Below are 26,920 nucleotides of genomic sequence, written 5' to 3'. Positions count from 1 at the left end.
AGATAGATAGTTAGAGATAGATAGATAGATAGATAGATAGATAGATAGATAGATAGATAGATAGATAGATAGATAGATAGATAGTTAGAGATAGATAGATAGATAGAGGTAGATAGATAGATAGATAGATAGATAGATAGATAGATAGATAGATAGATAGATAGATAGATAGATAGATAGATAGTTAGAGATAGATAAATAGATAGATAGATAGATAGATAGATAGATAGATAGATAGATAGATAGATAGATAGATAGATAGATAGATAGATAGATAGAGGTAGGTAGGTAGGTAGGTAGATAGATAGATAGATAGATAGATAGATAGATAGATAGATAGATAGATAGATAGATAGATAGATAGATAGATAGATAGATAGATAGATAGATAGATAGATAGTTAGAGATAGATAGATAGATAGATAGATAGATAGATAGATAGATAGATAGATAGATAGATAGATAGATAGATAGATAGATAGATAGATAGATAGATAGATAGTTAGAGATAGATAGATAGATAGATAGATAGATAGATAGATAGATAGATAGATAGATAGATAGATAGATAGATAGATAGATAGATAGATAGATGGAGTGCGAGTATGAGTCAAACAAGCCAACCCCCGCCTCTCTACGATGTTCTGATGCTGAGATATAGCTGCTGTTATATCGTTGCTAGGTTAGTCTGTTTTGTTGCTATGGAGTTGATTGACAGCTTAGACTGATGATGTATCAAAGCTTCTTGCCCGTATGAACAGTTAAAAACAACCCCCATGTCTCTATCACACTGCAGCATAACAATATCAGTCTGAACATCTTTAATGGCAGTCTATGGGACAGTTGCTAGGGTGCAGTATCTGGTTGTTAGGGTGTGGCTAGAAGGTTAAAAAGCCATCAGTGATTGGCTGCTTGCTAGACTGAGTTAAATGAGCTCAATCATTAGTCTGTAGGACAGTCTGATGCAGAGTTATGAGCTCACAAAGTTTGATCCCATGTAAAGTCAATGAGAGTCTTTTGCAATGGAAGTCTATGGGACGGTTTCTAGGGTCCAAAAGTGGTTGCTAGGGCGTGGCCAGAAAGTTCAAAGGTGATCAGTCATTGGCAGTTTAATAGTCTGAGTTAAATGAGCCCAGTTAGAAGTCTGTGTGACATTCTGATGCGGAGTTATGAGGTCACAAAGTTTGATCCAATGTTACGTCTATGGGATTTTTCCGACGGTCCCGGGACGTTTTTCGGAAAACCGAAAGTCGGATCAGTCGGAAAAGATATAGCAACTCGAGTCAGAATAGTTCGGAGGTCTGACCCGAGTTTGATGGTCATAGCTTGAATGGCCTAGGACGAGATAGAGTTTAATTTTTAGTCTCAGAAGAAGAATAATAATATTAACTAGATATTAAAGTTTGAGGACAAACTTTATGGTGGCTTGAAAAGCCGAATCTGAAAGTTTGAAGTGGTTGAATTAGCATGTTACTAGCATGATTCTAGCATGAATTAGCATGCTACTAGGATAATTCTAGCATGAATTAGCATGTTAGTAGCATGATTCTTACATGAATTAGCATGTTGTTAGCATGATTCTAGCATGAATTAGCATGTTACTAGCATGATTCTAGCATGAATTAGCATGTTGTTAGCATAAATCTAGCATAAATTAGCATGTTACTAGCATGATTCTAGCATGAATTAGCATGTTGTTAGCATGATTCTAGCATGAATTAGCATTTTACTAGGCGGTTGCTAGGGTGTTTTAAGTGGTTGCTAGGTGGTTGCTAAGGTGGTGCAAGGCAGTTGCTAAGGTGGTCTGACTAGTTGCTAGGTGGTTGCTAGGGTGTTGCTAGACGGTTGCTAGGGTGTTTTGAGTGGTTGCTAAGTGGTTGCTAAGGTGGTGCTAGGCAGTTGCTAAGGTGTTCTGACTAGTTGCTAAGTGGTTACTAAGGTGTTGCAAGGTGGTCGCTAGGGTATTCTGAGTGGTTGCTAGGTGGTTGCTAAGGTGTTGCTAGGCGGTTGCTAGGGTGTTCTGAGTGGTTGCTAAGGTGTTGCTAGATGGTTGCTAAGGTGTCCTAAGTGGTTGCTAGGTGGTTGCTAGGGTATTCTGAGTGGTTGCTAAGGCGTTGCTAGGTGGTTGCTAGGGTGTCCTGAGTGGTTGCTAGGTGGTTGCTAAGGTGTTGCTAGGTGGTTGCTAGGGTGTCCTGAGTGGTTGCTAAGGTGTTGCTAGGCGGTTGCTAGGGTGTTCTGAGTGGTTGCTAGGTGGTTGCTAAGGTGTTGCTAGGTGGTTGCTAAGGTGTCCTGAGTGGTTGCTAGGTGGTTGCTAAGGTGTTGCTAGGTGGTTGCTAAGGTGTTGCTAGGCGGTTGCTAGGGTGTCCTAAGTGGTTGCTAGGTGGTTGCTAAGGTGTTGCTAGGCGGTTGCTAGGGTGTCCTAAGTGGTTGCTAGGTAGTTGCTAAGGTGTTGCTAGGCGGTTGCTAGGGTGTTCTGAGTGGTTGCTAGGTGGTTGCTAAGGTGTTGCTAGGTGGTTGCTAAGGTGTCCTAAGTGGTTGCTAGATGGTTGCTAGGGTGTTCTGAGTGGTTACTAAGGCGTTGCTAGGTGGTTGCTAGGGTGTCTTGAGTGGTTGCTAGGTGGTTGCTAAGGTGTTGCTAGGTGGTTGCTAGGGTGTCCTGAGTGGTTGCTAGGTGGTTGCTAAGGCGTTGCTAGGCAGTTGCTAGGGTGTTCTGAGTGGTTGCTAGGTGGTTGCTAAGGTGTTGCTAGGCGGTTGCTAAGGTGTCCCAAGTGGTTGCTAGGTGGTTGCTAAGGTGTTGCTAGGTGGTTGCTAAGGTATTCTGAGTGGTTGCTAAGGCGTTGCTAGGCGGTTGCTAGGGTGTCCTGAGTGGTCGCTAGGCCCTTACTAAGGCATTACTAGGCCGTTGCTAGGTGGTTGCTAGGCGGTTGCTAGGGTAATTTGGGTGGTTGCTAGGCAGTTGCTAGGGTACCCTGGTTGGTTACTAGGCAAGCCTCACATACATGATTGATAAAACATTTATACTTAGTAAGCATTTCTAGCAAGTTACAGTACTGGGCTAGTCAATATTAGCATGTAGCTAGTCACTGCTAGCATGTGTAGCATATAGGAAGTTCCGTTTGCTAGCATGAGTCAAACGAGCCAATCTCCAAGTCTCTACGATGTTCTAATGCTGAGATATAGCTGTTGATGAATGGTTGCTAGGGTACTCTGTTTTGTTGCTATGGGCGAGGTTACAGAGTGAACTTGAATGTGGTTGGTTGTCTTAGTCGAATGAACCAACCCCCATGTCTCTATGACACTGCTATGCAAAGATATGCATCTTGGCCTATTTTAATGGAAGTCTATGGAATCAATTTGGGGGCGTGGCTTGTGAGCTTCATTATCATATTGAGATGCTCATTGGTTGTCTGAGTCAGATGAGCCATCCCCCAAGTCAATAGGACACTGCTATGCAAAGATATGCATGTAGGCCAGTTATTAACATGAGTCTAGTTTGAATTAGCATGTTACTAGCATGATTCTAGTACAAATTAGCATGTCATTAGCATGTTTCCAGTATGAGTTAGCATGTCATTAGCATGATTAGCATATGAGTAGCATGTTGCTAGCATGATTGGCATGTCATTAGCATGTTAGAATTATAAGCATTTGATAGCACAGCTAATTACATTCTATAGGACAGTTGCTAGGGTGCAGTATGTGGTAGTTAGGGGTGTGGCTAGAAAGTTAAAAGGCCATCAGTGATTGGCTGCTGGCTAGACTGAGTTAAATGAGCTCAGCCATTAGTCTCTATGACAGTCTGATGCAGAGTTATGAGCTCACAAAGTTTGATCCCATGTTAAGTCAATGAGAGTCTTTTGTAATGGAAGTCTACGGGACAGTTGCTAGGGTGCAGTATGTGGTAGTTAGGGGTGTGGCTAGAAAGTTAAAAGCTCATCAGTTATTGGCAGTTTGGTAGACTGAGTTAAATGAGCTCAGCTATTAGTCTGTATGACAGTCTGATGCAGAGTTATGAGCTCACAAAGTTTGATCCCATGTTAAGTCAGTGAGAGTCTTTTGAATGGAAGTCTACGGGACAGTTGCTAGGGTGCCATAAGTGGTTGCTAGGGAGTGGCTAGTAAGTCTAAAGGTCATCAGTGATTGGCTGCTGACTAGACTGAGTTGAATGGGGCCTGACTCTAGTCTGTAGGACAGTCTGATACAGAGTTATGAGCTCACAAAGGTTGACTCAATGTTAAGTCAATGGCAGTCTTTTACAATGGAAGTCTATGGGACAGTTGCTAGGGTGCCAAAAGTGGTTGCTAGGGAGTGGCTAGTAAGTTTAAAGGTCATCAGTTATTGGCTGCTGGCTAGACTGAGTTAAATGAGCCCAGTTAGAAGTCTGTAGGACAGTCTGATGCAGAGTTATGAGGTCACAAAGTTGGACCCAATGTTAAGTCAATGGGAATTTTGGGAATTTTCCGGGTCGTTTTTCGGAAAACCGAAAGTCGGATCAGTCGGAAAAGATATAGCAACCCGAGTCAGACCAGTTTGAAGGTTTGACGAAAGTTTGAGGTATGAAGCTTGAAAGGGTTAGGAGGAGATAGACTTTAAAATTAGTCTCAGAAGAATAAGAAGAAGAAGAAGAAGAAGAAGAAGAATAATAATAAGTTTACGTGAGATAACAGTATGTTGGCTTTTCAAGCCACCATAACTAGATTCTTAAAGTTTGAGAACAAACTTTGAGGCTGGCTTGTGAAAGCCTGACGGTAATAGTTTATTTAGTTTAAACAGTTTTTAAAACTATGAAAAGATAGATAGATAGATAGATAGATAGATAGATAGATAGATAGATAGATAGATAGATAGATTAGCATGTTATTAGCATGATTCTAACATGAATTAGCATGTTTTTAACATGATTTTAGCATGAATTAGCATGTTACTAGCATGATTTTAGCGTAAATTAGCATGTTACTAGCATGATTTTAGCATGAATTAGCATGATTCTAGCATGAATTAGCATGTTGTTAGCATGATTCTAGCATGAATTAGCATGTTGTTAGCACGATTCTAGCATTAATTAGCATGTTACTAGCATGATTCTAGCATGAATTAGCATGTTGTTAGCATGATTCTAGCATGAATTAGCATGTTACTAGCATGATTTTAGCATGAATTAGCATGTTACTAGCATGATTCTAGCATAAATTAGCATGTTGTTAGCATGATTCTAGCATGAATTAGCATGCTACTAGCATGATTCTAGCATGAATTAGCATGTTGTTAGCATGATTCTAGCATGAATTAGCAAGTTGTTGGCATGATTCTAGCATGAATTAGCATGTTACTAGCATGATTTTAACATGAATTAGCATGTTACTAGCATGATTCTAGCATAAATTAGCGTGTTACTAGCATTATTCTAGCATGAATTAGCATGTTACTAGCATGATTCTAGCATGAATTAGCATGTTGTTAGCATGATTCTAGCATGAATTAGCATGTTACTAGCATGATTCTAGCATGAATTAGCATGTTGTTAGCATGATTCTAGCATGAATTAGCATGTTACTAGCATGATTTTAGCATGAATTAGCATGTTACTAGCATGATTCTAGCATAAATTAGCATGTTGTTAGCATGATTCTAGCATGAATTAGCTTGCTACTAGCATGATTCTAGCATGAATTAGCATGTTGTTAGCATGATTTTAGCATGAATTAGCATGTTACTAGCATGATTCTAGCATAAATTAGCATGTTACTAGCTTTATTCTAGCATGAATTAGCATGTTACTAGCATGAATTAGCATGTTGTTAGCATGATTCTAGCATGAATTAGCATGTTACTAGCATGATTTTAGCATGAATTAGCATGTTACTAGCATGATTCTAGCATAAATTAGCATGTTGTTAGCATGATTCTAGCATAAATTAGCATGCTACTAGCATGATTCTAGCATGAATTAGCATGTTGTTAGCATGATTCTAGCATGAATTAGCATGTTGTTAGCATGATTCTAGCATGAATTAGCATGTTACTAGCATGATTTTAGCATGAATTAGCATGTTACTAGCATGATTCTAGCATAAATTAGCATGTTACTAGCATTATTCTAGCATGAATTAGCATGTTACTAGCATGATTCTAGCATGAATTAGCATGTGAATAGCATGATTCTAGCATGAATTAGCATGTTGTTAGCATGATTCTAGTATAAATTAGCATGTGACTAGCATGATTCTAGCATGAATTAGCATGTGACTAGCATGATTCTAGCATGAATTAGCATGTAACTAGCATGTTTCTAGCATGAATTAGCATATTGTTAGCATGATAGATAGATAGATAGATAGATAGATAGATAGATAGATAGATAGAAAGAGGTAGATAGATAGATAGATAGATAGATAGATAGATAGATAGATAGATAGATAGATAGATAGATAGATAGATAGATAGAAAGAGGTAGATAGATAGATAGATAGATAGATAGATAGATAGATAGATAGATAGATAGATAGATAGATAGATAGATAGATAGATAAATGGTGTAAGAGCATGAGTCAAACAAGCCAACCCCCGCCTCTCTACGATGTTCTGATGCTGAGATATAGCTGGTGCCATATCGTTGCTAGGTAAATCTGTTTTGTTGCTATGGAGTTGATTGACAGCTTAGACTGATGATGTATCAAAGCTTCTTGCCAGTATGAACAGTTAAAAACAACCCCCATGTCTCTATCACACTGCAGCATGACAATATCAGTCTGAACCTCTTTAATGGCAGTCTATGGGACAGTTGCTAGGGTGCAGTATCTGGTTGTTAGGGTGTGGCTAGACAGTTAAAAGGCCATCAGTGATTGGCTGCTGGCTAGACTGAGTTAAATGAGATCAATCATTAGTCTGTAGGACAGTCTGATGCAGAGTTATGAGCTCACAAAGTTTGATCCCATGTTAAGTCAATGAGAGTCTTTTGCAATGGAAGTCTATGGGACGGTTTCTAGGGTCCAAAAGTGGTTGCTAGGGCGTGGCCAGAAAGTTTAAAGGTGATCAGTCATTGGCAGTTTGATAGTCTGAGTTAAATGAGCCCAGTTAGAAGTCTGTGTGACATTCTGATGCGGAGTTATGAGGTCACAAAGTTTGACCCAATGTTACGTCTATGGGATTTTTCCGACGGTCCCGGGACGTTTTTCGGGAAACCGAAAGTCGGATCAGTCGGAAAGGATATAGCAACTCGAGTCAGAATAGTTCGGAGGTCTGACCCGAGTTTGATGGTCATAGCTTGAAAGGTCTAGGTGGAGATAGAGTTTAATTTTTAGTCTCAGAAGAAGAATAATAATATTAATAATAAAAATAATAATAAGTTTAATAGGATAACAGTAGTCTGGCTTGCTACACAAGCCAGCCTAATAATAATGAATAATAATTATAAAAATAATAATAACAATAATGAAAATAATAATAATAATAATAATAATAATAATAATAATAATGACAGTAATAATGATGATAATAATAATAATAACAATAATAATATTAACAATAATAATAATAATAATAAATAATAAGAAGAAGAAGAATGACAATAATAATGATAATAATAATAACAATAATAATAATAATAATAAATAAGAAGAAGAAGAATGACAATAATAATGATGATAATAATAATAATAATAACAATAATAATAATAATAATAATAATGTGTGTGCGCCCACTACACACACACACACACACACACACACACACACACACACACACACACACACACACACACACACACATCAGGGCCATACCATTACATAAACTGCATGGGGTAAATCTGGACTAAACCATTCACTGCTTATCCTACACTTCGCATATTTCGCAGAGCTAAAAACAAGCCAGTTTCTTACATCGTTGCAAGTGTGGCACAGATGCTAGAACCCGCTTTTATACATGCGCGACATCGTAAATTGTATGGCAAGTGTAAACGCATGAATTGGATATGGGTCACAATTAAAACAACGTGTAAACAAACAAGCAAACAAATCAGATATAGGCAACAAATCGGAATTGGGCATCAAGACCTGACAGTGTAAACGGGGCCATAGACACACCAGACTCGTGACATTCATAATCTAAAGAAGCATTTTCCACTAATGAACCTTTTATGCAGTGAAAAGCTTCAATGGATATTGATTTTTAAAAAGGCACATCGTTCTTTACTGCTTTAATATCATTACATAATGATCATATTGCGGCAGAAATGTTTAAGCTGCATTAGCAGTGTGTGTGTGTGTGTGTGTGTGTTATCAGCAGGTTTGGTGTGTTTGGAGCACAGATGGCTGCGCGTCTCTGAAAGCTCCTCCTGATGAAGCAGCTTTGCATCATCACAGTCTGTTTGGCTCTTAAATAAAGAGAAATAAAAGTTTTCCACAGCAGTAATAAGCACAGATTTGATTTCAGAACTGTTCTCTCAGTCGCTCTCTCTCTCACACACACACACACACACACAGACAGACGCTCGGTTAATACAATATGCCCTATTTTGAGAAAGCGCAGCATCTGTGCTCTATAAATTTGCGAGTGTTATCTTCAGTCAGCTTCATGAGGAGCTGCAGGAGAAGACGAGACAGAGATTGTACTATATTTTTGAATGTATTTCTTTATATATGTTTAATAAATATATATATTTATACATTTTTGACTTGTCTTAAAGGCGACCTATCATATCTCCTTTTTACAAATTGAAAAATCCATCTCTGTTGTCCCTAGAGTGTGAAGTTTCAGCTCAAAATAGCGCACATATGTTCTTTAACTCTCTGAAACCGAGCCTGTTAGGCTTGGATCCTAACTGTGGTGTTTTGGTGACTGTCACTTTAAATTCAAATGAGACTGAGCTCTTTCCAGAAGAGGGCGGAGCTACACATGTCGATGTGTCAGCATAGTGGCAGGTTCAAAAACAAGACTAATGTCATATGCTAATGAGGGAGAGATGAGCACTAGGGGGCGGGGCTTTCTCCCGCTGATGACATCATACAAAGGGAGAATGTCAATCAAAGTGTTTCTGTAGCCTGTTCTTATCAAGTCTGATTATTCAAAAAAAGATTAATAAACTTGTATCTTTAGAGGCTGGATATATTCACACACTGCTGCCACACAACTGTGTTTAAACCCCTTATAAAAGTGATGTTTGCATAATATGTGCCCTTTAATGTTTATTTATTTCATTATAATCATATATTTTTTTACTAAATTCATTTTGTATGAAGTGTACATGTATCTGTTTCATTAGTAATTCATTTACAGGCCTATTTTCATTTAATTCTTTAGCAATACTGTACAAAATCATGACAATAATGCTCATGTGAACTTGAGAGAGTGAGAGAGAGAGAGAGAGAGAGAGAGAGAATTGGAGTGATGTCAGCTGCATTCTAATGTCTGATGATTGCATCTCCGCCTAAAATGTCAAGTGCATTTCCATTTAAAGTGCTTGCTTAAACACCCATGAAGAGGGCACACACTGGTGTTGTGTGTGTAAAAGAGTCTCTGAAGAGCCGCTGGTCTTCCCTTTTTTCCTGCGGCATCTTCAGACAATTCCTGCTAATGCAGAGTCTCTCCCTAAAGATAGCGAGTCTCCAGAGCTTCAGCACTTCCCACACGCACGCACACGTATGTATAATTTGTTAACCTCAAGATAGACGCTGTACATTACATATATTATCCTCTCCCTGCGGTGCTGGACGGCAGTGAGTCACCGCTTCAGTCCATATTCCTGCATTCAGAGTGCAGAAATTACTATTTCAACATGCATAATTAAATCCCCACCTGCTAAGTTCTGTTTCACAGATTGGTTATTGGATTTATTGCATCACTGAAATGTATGTATTTTTTTAAATGTAAAAAACCTGCTTATATAAAACTTGGGTAACACTTTAGTTTAGGTTACAATTCAAGCTAATAACTACTGATTTATTATTACTAAGATATTAACTGTTCATTAGTAATGATCTTATTCTGCATCCCTAATCCTACCCAGAATCTAAACCCAACTTCTACCTTAATATTATTATTATTATTATTAAATAGATAATTGGTAGTTTATTAAGCTTGTAGAGTTAGTTAATGGTTTGTTAATATCATGAATTGTAACCAAAAACTAAAGCGTTGCCAGAAACTAAAGCATTACCAAAACTGAAGAGTTACCAGAAACTAAAGCGTTACCAAAACTAAAGCGTTATCAAAAACTAAAGCGTTACCAGAAACTAAAGCGTTACCAGAAACTAAAGAGTTACCAAAACTAAAGCGTTACCAAAACTAAAGAGTTACCAAAACTAAAGCGTTACCAGAAACTAAAGCGTTACCAGAAACTAAAGAGTTACCAAAACTAAAGCGTTACCAAAACTAAAGCGTTACCAGAAACTAAAGCGTTACCAGAAACTAAAGCGTTACCAGAAACTAAAGCGTTACCAGAAAGTAAAGCGTTACCAGAAACTAAAGCGTTACCAGAAACTAAAGAGTTACCAAGACTAAAGCGTTACCAAAACTAAAGCGTTACCAGAAACTAAAGCGTTACCAGAAACTAAAGCGTTACCAGAAACTAAAGCGTTACCAGAAACTAAAGCGTTACCAAAACTAAAGAGTTACCAAAACTAAAGCGTTACCAGAAACTAAAGCGTTACCAGAAACTAAAGCGTTACCAGAAACTAAAGAGTTAAAAAAACTAAAGCGTTACCAAAACTAAAGCGTTACCAGAAACTAAAGCGTTACCAGAAACTAAAGCGTTACCAAAACTAAAGAGTTACCAAAACTAAAGCGTTACCAGAAACTAAAGCGTTACCAGAAACTAAAGAGTTAAAAAAACTAAAGCGTTACCAAAACTAAAGCGTTACCAGAAAGTAAAGCGTTACCAGAAACTAAAGAGTTACCAGAAACTAAAGCGTTACCAAAACTAAAGCGTTACCACAACTAAAGCATTGCCAGAAACTAAAGCGTTACCAAAACTAAAGCGATACCAAAAACAGTGTTACCAAAATTAAAGAATTACCAGAAACGAAAGTGTAACTAGAAACTAAAGCGTTACCAAACATTAAAGCGTTACCAGAAACTAAAGCGATACCAAAAACAGTGTTACCAGAAACTAAAGCGATACCAAAAACAGTGTTACCAAAACTAAAGCATTACCAGAAACTAAAGCGATACCAAAAACAGTGTTACCAAAACTAAAGCATTACCAGAAACTAAAGCGATACCAGAAACAGCGTTACCAAAACTAAAGTGTTACCAGAAATGAAAGTGTAACTAGAAACTAAAGCGTTACCAAACATTAAAGTGATACCAGAAACTAAAGCGTTACCAAAACAAAGCGTTACCAAACACTAAAGTGATACCAGAAACTAAAGCATTACTGGAACTAAACCGTTACCAGAAACTAAAGCGATACCAGAAACAGCGTTACCAAAACTAAAGTGTTACCAGAAACGAAAGTGTAACTAGAAACTAAAGCGTTACCAAACACTAAAGTGATACCAGAAACTAAAGCGTTACTGGAACTAAACCGTTACCAGAAACTAAAACGTTAATAGAAACTAAGGCATTACAAAAAACTAAAGCGTTACCAGAAACTAAAACTTTAGCAGAAACTAAAGCGTTACCAAAACAAAACATTACCAAACACTAAAGTGTTACCAGAAAGTGAAGTGTTACCAAAAACTATGCGTTAAAAGCTAACTAACCTAGTTAGGCCTTTAAAAGAAATCAGTTATTAGAACTTATGTTATTATGTTTAAAATGTGTTGAATAAATTAAACAGCACTCTAAAAATAAGTAATAAAGCATTGCATTTTCACAAGAGTGCTAATAATTATGTCTCGGATGACCTCATTTCATCTGCATCACATTTAACATCATCTACCCTGAAAACAGCCCTAAAATAAATAAATAATAAAGCCTGTAATTGCATTAGTGAGAAGCGTGAAGGATTACAGCAAGATCCGACAAGACCAGCGACACCGTCGCCACGTTTCACTTTGAGTCATTAGAAATGTAAAATGACATGCTTGAATAAAAACCCGAGATGAGTGAAACCTGTGCCAGCAAACATGCAGAATCTCCATCCATCAGCCGCGTCCTCCGCCACCTTTCCTCAGGCCTATAAACAACATAACTGATGCGTCCTGTGAAGCTTCATAAGGGAGATTTATTGAGCGGCGTGCATCAGCTTTCTCCTTTGATACATTCTCTTTAATTAGCCTGCTGATGTAGAAATGTTTGCAGTGATGGAAAGGTAAAGGCGCCGTAAATAAGCAGCATAACGACAGCAGTTTAATGTCCAATTAGATTAAAAGGCTCTGAGAAACAATGGCGCGTTGTAGACGGACGCCTTAAGAGACGTTGATGGAAAGCAAACAGATTCATTATTAAACTCATCCAAACGCCGAACTCCGGGATTGATCGGGACGCTCTGAGGAAAGTCATGTCAGAGTTGGCCATAAAGTTTATAGGAGCGTTTATGGGGTTGTTTACACTGGGTCACTTCATGGGGCTTTTTCTGACCGGATACATATATGAGTGTGAAAAGTACTGGTTTAGGGCGTCACGGTGGCTACGTGGTTAGCACTGTAGTCAGCAAGAAGGTTGCTGGTTCGAGTCCCAGTCGGGTCAGTTGGTGTTTCTGTGTGGAGTTTGCATGTTCTCCCCGTGTTGGCGTGGTTTTCTCCGGGTGCTCCGGTTTCCCCCACAGTCCAAACACATGCGCTGTAGGGGAATTGATCAACTGTTATGTGTATACAACAGTGTATGGGTTTTTCCCAGTGCTGGGTTGCTGGTTCAAACCTCGGCTAAGTTGGCGTTTCTGTGTGAAGTTTGCATGTTCTCCCTGCCTTCGCGTGGGTGTCCTCCGGGTGCTCCGGTTTCCCCCACAGTCCAAATACATGCGCTATAGGTGAATTGGGTAGTGTATGAGTGTGTGTGTGAATGTGTGTGTGAATGTTTCCCAGAGATGGGTTGCGGCTGGAAGGGCATCCGCTGCATTAAAACTTGCTGGATAAGTTGGCGGTTGATTCCGCTGTGGCGAGCCTGGATTAATAAAGGGACTGAGCCAACAAGAAAATGAATGAATGAATCAGTATGTCAATGAACTAGCTGAAACTGAATATTGAGTAGGGGGTGGGGCTTTATTTCAGTATGGTAATGAGATTCTAGCTAAAACTGAATATTGAGTAGGGGGCGGGGCTTTATTTCAGTATGTTAATGAACTTCTAGCTGAAGCTGAATATAGAGTAGGGGGTGGGGCTTTATCTTAGTATGTTAATAAACGTCTAGCTGAAAGTGAAAATTGAGTGAGGGCGGGACTTTATTTTAGAATGTTAATGTATGGTCTGGCTGAAACTCAATATTGAGAAGGGGGTGGGGCTTAATTTCAGAATCCTGATGTACTTCCAGTTAAAATGGACTACTGAGTAGGGGCAGGGCTTTATTTTAGTATGGTAATGTGCGTCTAGCTTAAACTGAATTTTGAGTAGGGGTGGGGCTTAATCCAGTAAAATGATGCAGCTGAAACTGAATATTGAGTAGTGGGTGGGGCTTTATTTTACTATGTTAATGAACTTCTAGTTGAAACTGAATATTGAGTAGTGGGTGGGGCTTTATTTCACTCTTATAATGAACTTCTAGCTGAAACAGAATATTGAGTAGGGGTGTGGCTTTATTACAGTATCCTGACGTACTTCCAGTTGAAACAGAATATTGACTAGGGGCAGGGCTTTATTTCAGTATGGTAATGTGCTTCTAGCTTGAACTGAAATTTGAGTAGGGGCGGGGCTTATTTCAATATGTTAATGAACTACTAGCTGAAACTGAATATTGAGTAGGGGGTGTGGCTTTATTTCAGTATGTTAATGAACTACAAGCTGAAACTGAATATTGAGTAGGTGCGGGGCTTTGTTTCAATATGGTAATGTGCTTCTAGCTTAAACTGAATTTTGAGTAGGGGCGGGGCTTATTTCAGTAAAATGGTGCACTTGCAGCTGAAACTGAATATTTAGTAGGGCGTGGGGCTTTATTTCAGTATGTTAAAGTACTTCAAACTGAAACTGAATGTTAAAGCGTTTATTTATTCCAGTATGTAAAAGAACTTCCAGCTGAAAGTGAGTATTGAGTAGGGGCGGGGCTTTATTTCAGTATGTGGATGTACTTTAAACTGAAACTGAATATTGAGTAGGGGGTGTGGCTTTATTTCAGTATCCTGATGTACTTCCAGTTGAAACTGAATATTGAGTAGGGGCGGGGCTTTATTTCAGTATGATAATGAACCACCTTTCCAAATGCTTTATAAGCTGATAGTCTAATACACAAATTGAATTGATGTGTGCATCATGTGTAATGTGTATTGCGAAATGCATTAACAGGTTTAACAAAAGGGTAGCAAAAAGGAGTGTTAGGTGTATTATTAATGCATTGACAATAACACACACAGTCACACACACACAGACACACACACATACTTAAGATGCTATAAAAATCCATTTTCACTTAATACATTGCAATGAATGTTACAGCTTTTACATGCACACAGAGATGCTCGACGTGGCTGTAAAAATGTGAACATGCACAGAAAACCAAAAGACATTTCATTAATGGCAAGCAACAGTGAATCAGATGTGTACAAAGCAGAAAGAATGAACTAGTAATTTAAAACTGCTCTGGTTTTATTTACAACCGGCATGACATCTTTTATTCCTTGGAGTAAAAAGTTTTAGCAAGTAGCGTTTGCTTCAAAGACGCTGTCAAAGATAGCAGAGCACTAAAAACTAAGACTGGGTTTAATGTGCTGCCAGGATGCATTAATGTTGTGGTCTGATAAGCCTGCGCCGCTCTATGGCAGACGTCCACAACACATCATTAACCTGCAGCCAAAATATATGCCAATAGCAGAGCAGGAGCTGTCAGAGGCCGTCACCGGGTCGATGGCCCTGCCCACCACCACAGCCGGCCAATCAAACGTCAGCATGAGTTGACTGAAGCTGCACTTGTTTTTATCACAACTGTTAAAGTACTTCCAGCTGAAGCTGAATATTGATTAGGGGCGGGGCTGTTATTACAGTACGTTGATGCACTTCCAGCTAAAACTGAATACTGAGTAGGGGGCGGGGATTTATTTCAGTATGTTGATGTGCTTTAAGCTGAAAATAAATATTCAGTAGGGGAGCTTTATTACAGTATGTTGATGTAGTTCTGTTCTAGTTGAAACAGAATATTAAGTAGGGGGCGGGGCTTTATTACAGTGTGTTGATAAACTTCTAGCTGAGACAGAATGTTGATTAGGGGCGGGGCTTTATTTCAGTATATTAATGTACGTCTAGCTAAAACTGAATATTGAGTAGTGGCGGGGCTTTATTTCAGCATATTAATTTACGTCTAGCTAAAACTGAATATTGAGTAGGGGCGGGGCTTTATTTCAGTATGTTGATGTACTTTAAGCTGAAACTGAATATTGATTAAGGGCGGGGCTTTATTTCAGTGTGTTGATGAACTTCTAGCTGAAACAGAATGTTGATTAGGGGCGGGGCTTTATTTCAGCATATTAATGTACGTCTAGCTAAAACTGAATATTGAGTAGGGGTGGGGCTTTATTTCAATATGTTGATGTACTTCTAGCTAAAACTGAATATTGAGTAGGGGTGGGGCTTTATTTCAGTGAGTTGATATACTTCTAGCTAAAACTGAATATTGATTAGGGGCGAGGCTTTATTTCAGTATGTTGATGTACTTTTAGCTGAAACTGAATATTGATAGAGGGCGGGGCTTTATTTCAGTGTGTTGATGTACTTCTAGCTAAAACTGAATATTGAGTAGGGGCGGGGCTTTATTTCAGTATGTTGATGTACTTTTAGCTGAAACTGAATATTGATAGAGGGCGGGGCTTTATTTCAGTGTGTTGATGTACTTCTAGCTAAAATTGAATATTGAGTAGGGGCGTGGCTTTATTTTAATGTATTGATGTACTTTTAGCTGAAACTGAATATTGAGTAGGGATGGGGCTTTATTTCAATATGTTGATGTACTTCTAGCTAAAACTGAATATTGAGTAGGGGTGGGGCTTCATTTCAGTGTGTTGATATACGTCTAGCTAAAACTGAATATTGATTAGGGGCGAGGCTTTATTTCAGTATATTAATGTACTTCTAGCTAAAACTGAATATTAAGTAGGGGCGGGGCTTTATTTCAATATGTTGATGTACTTCTAGCTGAATGTAAATTCTGACTGAGAGGCGGGCTTTCTCAGCCAGAGAGAGTGGTTAGAGCACGAACACATCAAATGAAAAGCCAATAAGAAGAAGGGGCGGGGCATGTCAGACACTAAAGAGCATTTGATTGGTCCGAAGATATGATGAGAATCTGAAGCATGAGGTGATTTAAAAAAAATCCTTGTGTGAGAGACAAACTGCAAACTTTTAATGTTTATATCAGGTTTATGTCTTCTAAATGTAAATTGTGTCTGTTTTGGAGCACACTAGCGTATAGACATCTTAAAGACACACCGATACTAACATCTAAAACATTTTAATTTCATGGCCACTTTAAATCGTGTGCAGTTTTACCAACACTGAGCCCACTGTGAACGAGCACACGCTTCTGACATTATCATGCGCGACGCTTTCACCATTTTTATTATTTCATAATGAAATTAATGTTTGATTAGGAGAGCAGACGAGTGTTCACGAGATCCTGTAATCACAGATCATTACAGCACAGATCAAGAGCAGTTGCACTTTTCCAACAGCAGATTACCGTAATTAAAGCTCCGTCCCAGAGGAGCTAACCAGAACCTCCATCAAACTAACTACTCACACACACACTGACACTGAAGGACAAAACACAGCGACGCCAGATGCTGAGCTTCAGATCCGACAGTGTTTTATCATCAAATGTGACAATGGAGCTGAGATGCACGATATTGGATGAATATGGCATATTCAGTTTTTCTGCAATATTTAGTGGGTAAAGTATTCAGACCCCCTTAAATGTTTCACTCTTTGTTATATTGCAGCCTATAATCTCACTAAAATCTCACATGGTCATAAGTACTCTTTGTTCAGAATTTATCAGAAGCACAAAGCTTTGGATCTAATACAGCCATGAGTTTTTCACTCCTAGATTTGGGGATCCTCTGCCATGCCTCCTTGCAGATCCTCTCCAGTGCTGTCAGGTTGGATGGTTAATGTTGGTGGACAGACATTTTTAGGTCTCTCTAAAGATGCTCAATTGGGTTTAAGGGCGTTAAGGGGTTGTGTCTTTAGTAATCTACGACAGTTTGTGTTCTTTGAAAAGTAAGAATGATTAATAAATCCATATCAAACAATCCCCTACTGAAAGGCACGTCTCATCTTCAGTTTTGGGCTCAGGCGTGCTTTGCACACACTACAAGTGTACAGCGCCAAAGCCCAAGTGAACTGCGCTGTGACACACCTCTTCCAACCGGGCCAGGGCCGGCCAGCTGAACCGCGCCTAAACCCGATTTGGAGCACTCACACTTCTCAAACGAACCAGGAAAGGCGTCTGGGCACAGTTCGAATAGCCGATTGTGAGTGTGCCCTGGGTCAGGGCTCTAGCTGGACCATTTAAAGGGTCACGAAACACCAAAACACGTTTTTTGAGCTGTTGACAGTCGTATATGTGTCCCACACTGCTGTAAACACTATTAGGACACCTATAATTCACTAAAAAGTGTAAATTGGTTGTTTTTGCGTTATTTCAAGCAAATTCGTACTTCCGGTTTGAAACGAATTTTTGAAGCTGCGTCACTGTCATGAGATAATATTGTGTATTCCAGCGTGCAGACTGGACGTCTGTGCCAGAGTGAGTCTTATTACGTCTTACAGTGTGCTGCATTAATGCATGAGTAAGGCTTGGTTCAAACCAATCAGCACGCTCTATTGTGCAACTTCATTAATATTCATTACTGTCACAGGGTTTAGACGACAGAGACGCCACGTTGTGTTGGCAAAACAAGCGTGAAGTGTTGCTTTTATAGTTTGCTGCAGTGAAGTTTTGTTTTCATTTTCTCTCTGTGAGAGCGCAGCTGGAGTCACATGTGGATTAACAGTGTACGCGACGCTCGACAACAATAACTTACATGTCTAAGGAGGATTATTGTTTACCTGAGAGCTGTTCTCATCTGCAAACGCTGAGATCCGGATTCGCTGCTCGTCTCCTCTTAATAAAGACGCGGCTCTAGTTGCTGGTGATTGTCCTGTCTCTACAGATTTGGGAAGTGAGCGACCAGTGCTCTTTGTTTATTCAGTTTGTTTGTATCGAACTAAGTTAACTATTGCACCGAGATAAAACACGCGGCTTTCTGACGCTACCTGCCGAGTGCATCTAAGTTTCGGGGAAATGCGGAGGTTTTTTTCTCTCATTCGCCGTGCGGTATCAAACATTGCATGAAAAATACACGCTTAGAGCAGCTCCTCGAATCAAATATCTGGTTTGTCGCGAGGGACATGAATGAATTCCCTGAATGAAAGAGCCAAACTGCAGTTAAAGTCCAACATTTAATAATTTGCCAAATAATTCGACTACAGATGTCCATGTAGGTTAAACACCATCACTTTTTCCTATGTGTGTATTTTGACTCTGAAACTCGCGCGTGCCCAAATAGACACTCCCACACCCTCCCACTTTAGTTCCTCCGACACTCCCCCCAAAACAGAGCTGGACACGCCCACTTTTCTGGCTTTTTCCAAAGTAGAGGTGTGAAAACACCCTGCTGAAACCAGGGGCTTTCATGGCCCTTTAAGAATAGTCACGGAGTTGTTGTGAACCTTCAGCTCAGTCTGAAGTCCTGAGCATTCTGGAGGAGGTTTTCATCCAGGATATCCCTGTAAAAAATACCCCCACAACATGATGCTGCCACCACCATGCTTCACTGTTGGGACTGTATTGGACGGGTGAAGAGCAGTGCCTGGTTTTCTCCACACATACTGCTTAGAATTAAGGCCAAAATTTGGTCTCATCAGACCAGAGAATCTTATTTCTCACCATCTTGGAGTCCTTCAGGTGTTTTTAGAAAACTTCATGCAGGCTTTCATGTGTTGGGCCACTCTGCCATAAGACTGGTGCAGGGCCGCAGCGATGCTTGACTTTCTACAACGTTCTCCCATCTCCTGACTGCATCTCTGGAGCTCAGCCACAGTGATCTTAGGGTTCTTTTCCTCTCTCACCAAGGTTCTTCTCCCCTGATGCTTAGTTTGGCTGGACAGCCAGCTCTAGGTAGGGTTCTGGTCATCCCAAACGATTTCCATTAAAGGATTATGAGGCCACTGTGCTCTTAGGAACCGTCAGTACAGCAGAAATTGTTTTGTAACAAGGCAAATCCTTTGGCCTCATGAGTGTCATGTGCTCTGACATGCATTGAGAGCTGTAAGCTCTTAAATAGACAAGGATGATCCGAAGAAATGTACAGCACCTGAGGTAAACATATGAGTGTCGCAGCAAAGGGTCTGAAAACTTATGACCATGTGAGATTTCAGTTTTCTCATTTAATAAATCTGCAAAAATGTCAACAATTCTGTGTTTTACTGTCTGTATAGGGTGCTGTGGGTACATTAATGATGGAATAAATAATCTTAAATGATTTCAGCAAATGGCTGCAATATAACAGTGAAATATTAAAGAGGGTCTGAACACTTTCCGTACCCACATAAAGCAGCTGTTAGAAATGGGTTATTAAAACTATTATGTTTAGAAATGTGTTGAAAAATCTTCTCTCCTTAAACAGAAATTGGAGAAAAAAATATAAAATGATTTAACAGGAGGGTTAATAATAATAATAATATATATATATATAGTACATTAGCTGATCATCACGTCCTGAATGCAGCAGGATCAGCGAGCATCTCCTGTGGTGATGATAATCAGAGAAGAAGCGAGCGTTCGCTGGGGAATCAGCACTATACGGAGACCAGGAAACAATCCACCGATGAGGCAGAAGAGTTCATTACACAGGTACGCCCAGGGCTGGATGTACAGCGCCTGTGGGAGAGGAAGACCCGCAGCTACACAACTCTGCTTACACACACACTAAATCTGAATTTCACCGGAATTTCAGGATTTTGTCTCCGGGACACAAAGTCACCCGGAACGCATTAAAACAGCAGCTTCTGCACTGGAGGCGGAGGGAGGACCTCAAAGCAGATTTCATTTAGAGATGCACAACTGCACACGACACCTATTAAAATGCAGATCTCAAAGGGATTTAATCACAAGTTCATTTATTTTACCTGGCTGTGGCAGGAGGGTGTTCCTGGATCTGCATGATGTCCTGAGATGCTGCATGGGATCGACGGAAGGTCAGACACAGTGTACGGACTTCAGTCAGGACGAGAATGAAGATGAAGAAGTCTGAAGTTCAGCAGGTCTCAGAAATAAAGCTACACACTGAAAAAAAAGCTTTTCTTACTTAAGAGTTTTGTCTTGTCATTCATAAATCATTTTATTTTCGGCTTAGTCCCTTTATTAATCAGGGGTCGCCACAGCGGAATGAACCGCCAACTTATCCAGCACATGTTTTACGCAGCGGATGCCCTTCCAGCTGCAACCCATCTCTGGGAAACACCCATACCCACTCATTCACACACACTCATACACTACGGCCAGTGTAGTTGATCAGTTCCCCTATAGCGCATGTGTTTGGACTGTGGGGGGAACCGGAGCACCCGGAGGAAAGCAACTCGAAGAACATGCAAACTCCACACAGAAACACCAGAATCACACGATCAGATTATAATCAAATGACCCTTGAATATTTACAAAAATAGAGCTTTAGTAAAAATAGAGCACTTACGGACATATATTTCAACAAACATTTAATTCAGCCCCTGAATTAATCTGCATGTGTGTCACTCGAGAGAAACCGAAAGTAACTCGAGCATATAGTACAGCACTTTTAATGTCCAGTAGGTGGGCGGGGGGAATGATCATTGTTGTAATATTACTAGGAAACACTGTGAAAAATCATATTAATGAGAACGTTAGCAACATAACAGTGCTTTTTGCCTGATTTTCACTGAGATTGTCAGCTAACATGATATACACGAGGACACAATGGTGTTTGAGACTCATGGTGCGTCATTTCCATCTACTGAACTCTCGTTATTCAGCTTTGCCTAGGTATATCCAGACATTAATTCTATGGCATCTTTTAAAGATGACCTATTATTCCCTATTTTACAAGACGTAAAATAAATCTCTCTGTTCTCTCCCTTTTAGGCTTTGAGCAGTTTTGGTGACTGTCACTTTAAATTCAAATGAGGTTGTGCTCTTTTCAGAAGAGGGCGGAGCTACAGATGCCTGTGCGTCAGCATAGGGGCAGATGTGAAACAGCAGTGTGTGTGTTGTGAGTGCTGGTCAGGTGTGTTTCAGTGTGAGTGTGTGTTGATGCTTCTGTCAGTCTATGTGGCTCCTGTCTCTGTTCATCTAGAACTCCACATCTATAATCCTCTGAGTCTATGCTGACATCATCTTCAGCAGCTCAAACACTCTAATGGCGAATGGACAGACGGCTGCTTCTCACTCAGGGCTGCTGCTCATGCTAATGAGATGGGTACTAGTGGGCAGGGCTTTCCTCCTCTGATGACATGTGCGATGGGAGAATGTCAATCACAGTGTTTCCTTTATCAGGTGTGATTATAACAAATAGAGTTAATTAATGTTGACCATTAGAGGCTGGTTATACTCACACCCTTTTAACCCCTTATAAAAGTAAGTTTTGCATAATAGGTGTCCTTTAAAGTTAATTAGCCGATTAACCTGTCTCCCCTTCTCCTGTATGGATTCATTCCCGCTGATGTGTGTCTGATTGTGAAGCTCTTCAGCTCATCAGTCGCTCTGACTCTCTAACCTTACACTCGTTGCCAGATTTGTCCCTGTAAGGAACTCATCTGCGCCAGTGAACTCTGACTCGGATCTGTCTGTTCTGCTCAACGCTGAAAGAGAAAGAGAAATCTGTCACACGCGACTCGTCTATTAGAGCGACAGAATGACGGAAATCTATCAGTCCGAGAGCAGTAACAAGACACGTCTGCTCCGTCAACACACACACGAGCAGATGATGGAGACTGAAAACTGATAGATTTCATCAAGATGACCATAAAATAACGCGCACAGACTCTGATGAGGACTGAGCATGATCACTGACGGACTCCCATGGGGTGGAAAGCAACAAATGACAAATTCTCAAATCCCTTTAATTGAGTAGTTTTTCTCTCAGGAATTATACTTTACTATGTCGGTTTAGGAGATATCAATGTTATTTGACTGCTGTTTTCCTTTAGGTGGCACAGTGGAGCTGTCATAACCACGCATTATATGCATAGACTGTAACCGCGATTATTCTTCAGCATCATCGGTGAACAGCGCTGACAGTTTTAAAGCCAATCGCAGCCCTTTCTGTTGAGCATGCGAACACAATAGCCCCTTTCACACATACAGACCTTGTTGTATGGTTGTATGTGTGAACAGGCCCTTTTTAAAAATACCGGTAAATTCGTTCTGGCTATTTTCCGGAAAGAGAAGTTGTAACATTAACGGTAATTTGCCGGAATGCTGTGTGAATGCAGAAGGAAGATTGCCGTAATAAGCGCGTCCACGTCTAGAACGTGCTGACGTGAGACACCTGCTTTAGCCAATCACAACAGTCAGACGCATTCACGTGCGCGCGGTTTATGAGAATAAAAGCCTTTAAATATTTTTTCCAGACACCTTTAGCTGCTAGATGTTAGTCAGATAATGTTTCTATGTTCCTTCTTAATGCTGTGTAAATAATTATCGATAAAATGTTTATGATAATCCGTTGTTTGTTTACCTTCAAGCTTTGCGTGTGCCCGTGAGCGCCCATAGCGCCAGCACACACATATCAAAGTGTTTCCCTATGTTTTCATTGGAGTTGTATTTAATACTGATCCATCCGAAGAGTTTGTAATGTAGTCAAATGTTTACAAATACAAGCGCAGCCGTTTAGAGCTCATTTCTGGTTAATGATGTCAGAATTTACCGGCATTTTGCGATGGATGTGTGAATGGTCTTTTCCGGAAAAATTCCGTAACGTCCTCGCCTGTGTGAACAGCGTTTTTTTGAATATACCGGTAAAGTAGTTCCGGAAATTTTCCGGATATTTACCGGTATCACTGTGTGAAAGGGGCTAATGACTAGGCCCACACGGAATCTGCGCGCGCAGAATTCTGCAGATTTTTAGCCCATTGTATTCTGTTTATTTACTTGAGTAAATGTGTAAATTTGAAATTATTCAGTTATTAATCAGTAATTTATTACTTTTTATTTAATATATTAAGGTTTTAGTTATGATACTCGCTGGATACCCCCAAAATAATTCCGCAGAAATCCAGATTTTTACCAAAATTCTCAGCAGAAATAGCAAAAGACGTCCGCAGATTCCGTCTGGCCCTGACAGTGACCAATCATAGGCGTTTAAAAACTCACTCGACAATGCTCAGAAAGCAAGCGGGATAATATTTACCAAAGTTTATGTGCTATAAGTGAAGTTTAATTTCTTAAACTAATTTCAAGAGGAGTAAGCACTCATGATTGATCCAGCTGGCTCATATTAACTAATCTACATCCTTGATAAACTGTCCGGCATGCACTGCTCTCTGGGGTTTTGTGCTCAAAGCACCCGCTGAGCTCAGACGTGCGCATATGCTAGAGCGCAAGACAGTGTGTGTGTGTGTGTGTGTGTGGTCATGTGATGTGTGTTTTCAGCGGTATATTTTAAAATTCCATTTTAAAGCTAAGACGTATAAGTGTAAACGGCGCAAGAGTGTGTTTTCCCAGAGCGGGTTGCTGCTACGATGGGGGCGGGGTGGAGTATCGCGATGCCAGCTCAGCATCATGATGTTAGACAATGGCACCCTATTTCCTATATTATTGTTCTCCTGGAGAAGTCTTATTTGTTTTATTTGGGCTAGAATAAAAGCAGTTTTTAATTGTTTTAAAGCCATTTTAAGCTCAATGTTATTCACCCCTTCAGCAATATTAGTGTTGGATTGTCTCCAGAACAAACCACTGATATACAATGACTTGCCTAATTACCCTAACTTTACCCTAATTACCCTAGTGAAGCCTTTACATGCCACTTTAAGCTGAACACTAGTGTCTTGAAGAATATCTAGTCTAATATTATGTGCAGTCATCATGGCAAAGAGAAATCAGTTATTAGAGATGAGTTATTAACACTATTATGATTAGAAATGTTTAGAAGTGAAAAACAGAAATTGGAGAAAAAAATAGAAAAGAATTAATATTTATTAGCTAATAATTCTGACTTCAATAGTATGAACGCAAGAAGAGCAGAAAGCTGTATGAAATCTCTCTCTCTGTGCAGATCTGCCTCCGGAGAGCTCTAAACTGTGTCATTTTGGAGAGATGAATATTCAGATTGATCCATTTCTGTGCATCAGATGGCTTGAAACGCCACCAGACAATCACTGCTGCTGTTTTTTTTTTTTTTTTTGTTACCAGTCCTGATATACGACTGCTTTATCAATAACTAATCTCCTAAAAACAACAATAAAAAATAGAGGAATAAAATAACAGAAGCCGCAGCATTCTGACTGGGTGAGACTCTCAGGCCCCGCCTACACCCCCCCCCCTTACTTTATGCAAATTAGGGTTACATGCAGTAAACGTGATTTATGGTTTGGCTCTGTGCTGATGATAATGTCTTGGTTTATTTAGGAAACTATAGTCACATATGGGATCTCTTATATTTCAGTGGCTTCTCTTAGCTCTTAGGTCAAAACTAGATCAGCTGAAGTGCGAATGGAGACTTTTTTACTCATGATTTCATGAGTACTCTTTCATGTGGGATGCCAGTTGCATCTCAAAAATTTATGCAAATTCAAAGTGAAAACAGGTTTATTTTTCTTACAGATATTGTGATCATAAGCAAACATTTCTTGATTTAAGAATGTGTTGATAATTCAAAATAAGACTCAAACATTATTTTGTAGAAATTTGTTGAAGCAGCTCTTTGAAACCAGTTAAAGTGTTTGAGCATTCGGTTCACGCTCCTCGGTTTAAAAACAGCACAAGTGATTGTGTGAGTTATTAGTCCTGATGATGTACTTGACGTCTATCGTGAGTGCACTTAAGGCTTCATTAGGTCGCTTGTACCTTCGCCTCCCACAGACGCTGTTTATATCCTCCTGTGGGAAGTGTCTGAAACCAGTGTGTTCCTCGAGTTCCAGGTTGCGTCTCACTACCTCCTGAGATTGTGGATCACTAAGCGGTGTGCAGGAATTCAGGCACTAGTAAGGGCTCCTATGAGGTTGGTTTACTACAGATTGGGACACTGAGTGTGACATGAGAACAACATTATCGTAGTCCATCGTAATGACTTAATTTTTCTATATATTAATTTTATTTTATAAGTGAAAAATAGTGAGTATTATTTATATTAATTATTAAATTTGCCATTAATTGTATTTTATTAATGTCTACCTTTACCCTGACCTACCCCTCGCACTAATTTAAAATCAGTACACTACAGTGTTCTACAGTAATTGTATTGTTGTGATAATACCACCGCAGGTGTATCCTTACACTTATGGTCACATGGAGGTCTTTTAGGGAGGGGCAATCAATAATTTAGGGCGGGACTATCAGTTCTTTGGAGTAGGACTATCAGTAATTTAGGGCGGGTTACAATATGGTTTGGACAGGCCTTACAATCCATTAGGGCCAAGCTATCTGTTCTTTGGGGTAGGGCTATCAATAATTTAGGGCGGGCTATCAGTTTTTGGGGTAGGGCTATCAATAATTTAGGGCGGGCTATCAGTATTTGGGGTAGGGCTATCAATAATTTAGGGCGAGCTATCAGTTTTTGGGGTAGGGCTATCAATAATTTAGGGCGGGCTATCAGTATTTGGGGTAGGGCTATCAATAATTTAGGGCGGGCTATCAGTATTTGGGGTAGGGCTATCAATAATTTAGGGCGGGCTATCAGTATTTGGGGTAGGGCTATCAATAATTTAGGGCGAGCTATCAGTTTTTGGGGTAGGGCTATCAATAATTTAGGGTGGGCTATCAGTATTTGGGGTAGGGCTATCAATAATTTAGGGCGGGCTATCTGTTTTTGGGGTAGGGCTATCAATAATTTAGGGCGGGCTATCTGTTTTTTGGGGTAGGGCTATCAGTAATTTAGGGCGGGGCTATCCATTTAATAGAGCAAAGCTATTAGTTCTTTAAGGCAGGACTATCAGTCATTTAGGGCAGAGCTATTCATTCTTTAGGGCGGGGCTAACAGAGTTTAGGGCGGAGCTATCAGTTCTTTAATGTGGGGCTATCAGTGCTTTTGGGCGGGGCTATCTGTTTTTTTGAGGTGGAGCTGTCAGTCCATTAGGGCAGAACTATCAGATCTCCAGGGTGAGTATATCAGTCCATTAGGGCGGAGCTATCAGTTCTTAGGGCAGGCAGGACTATCAGTCCTTTAGGGCGGAGTTATAAGTTATTTTGGGCGGGGCTACCATGGTGTTTCTCGTTTCTACTCTGCCTTTATCCATTCCTCAATCTTCTTTCGTTTTATTTGCAAAGCCCATTGAAAGAGCCATAAGTTGTTTTTATATTTGCGTGTGAGATGAATAACAATGTAATAAACCAAATGTGAAAATGTATTTTACTTTGTATTTATTTCAAGCTCAGTATAGAAGAAAATGTGATGTCATTTCCGGCTAAGAGGGAGAGCTGTGTCATGAAAGATGGAAAGCGAATAATAAAGCCCAAATTTGTTATTTAAATTGGTTCAGATTGATATCACTGGACTGTGTGATGTTACTCACATTCAGATCCCACTCACTCAAAGTAAGGAGGGACAGATTGCTGGCTCACCCATCTTAAAACTATCCAATCGGATCCCAAAGGATGAGATCATGCACCCTC

At 39.9% G+C, this 26,920-nt stretch overlaps 1 long non-coding RNA gene across 9 annotated transcripts in view; it reads right to left on the bottom strand.

Annotated features, from left to right (window-relative positions):
• The window catches only part of LOC137496532 (uncharacterized), a 165,272-nt gene that overhangs the window by 119,141 nt on the left and 19,211 nt on the right, over positions 1–26,920 (bottom strand). For 6 of the 9 annotated variants that reach the window (XR_015500669.1, XR_015500666.1, XR_015500670.1 and 3 more), the window contains exon 3: positions 20,248–20,404. The exons of 1 other annotated variant lie outside the window; for it this stretch is intronic. This is a non-coding gene — a long non-coding RNA (uncharacterized LOC137496532). Of the gene's footprint in view, positions 1–19,818; positions 20,000–20,247; positions 20,405–26,920 lie in introns of all 9 variants that reach the window. 2 more of the 9 variants (XR_015500668.1, XR_015500671.1) reach the window with 1 other exon arrangement.

The sequence above is a fragment of the Danio rerio genome, chromosome 10 (genome assembly GCF_052040795.2).
Source record: "Danio rerio strain M-AB ecotype USA chromosome 10, GRCz13ab, whole genome shotgun sequence".
Taxonomy (NCBI): Eukaryota; Metazoa; Chordata; class Actinopteri; order Cypriniformes; family Danionidae; genus Danio; species Danio rerio.
Note: the sequence above shows the minus strand (reverse complement) of the source record. Positions and strands in the feature narration are given on the sequence as shown.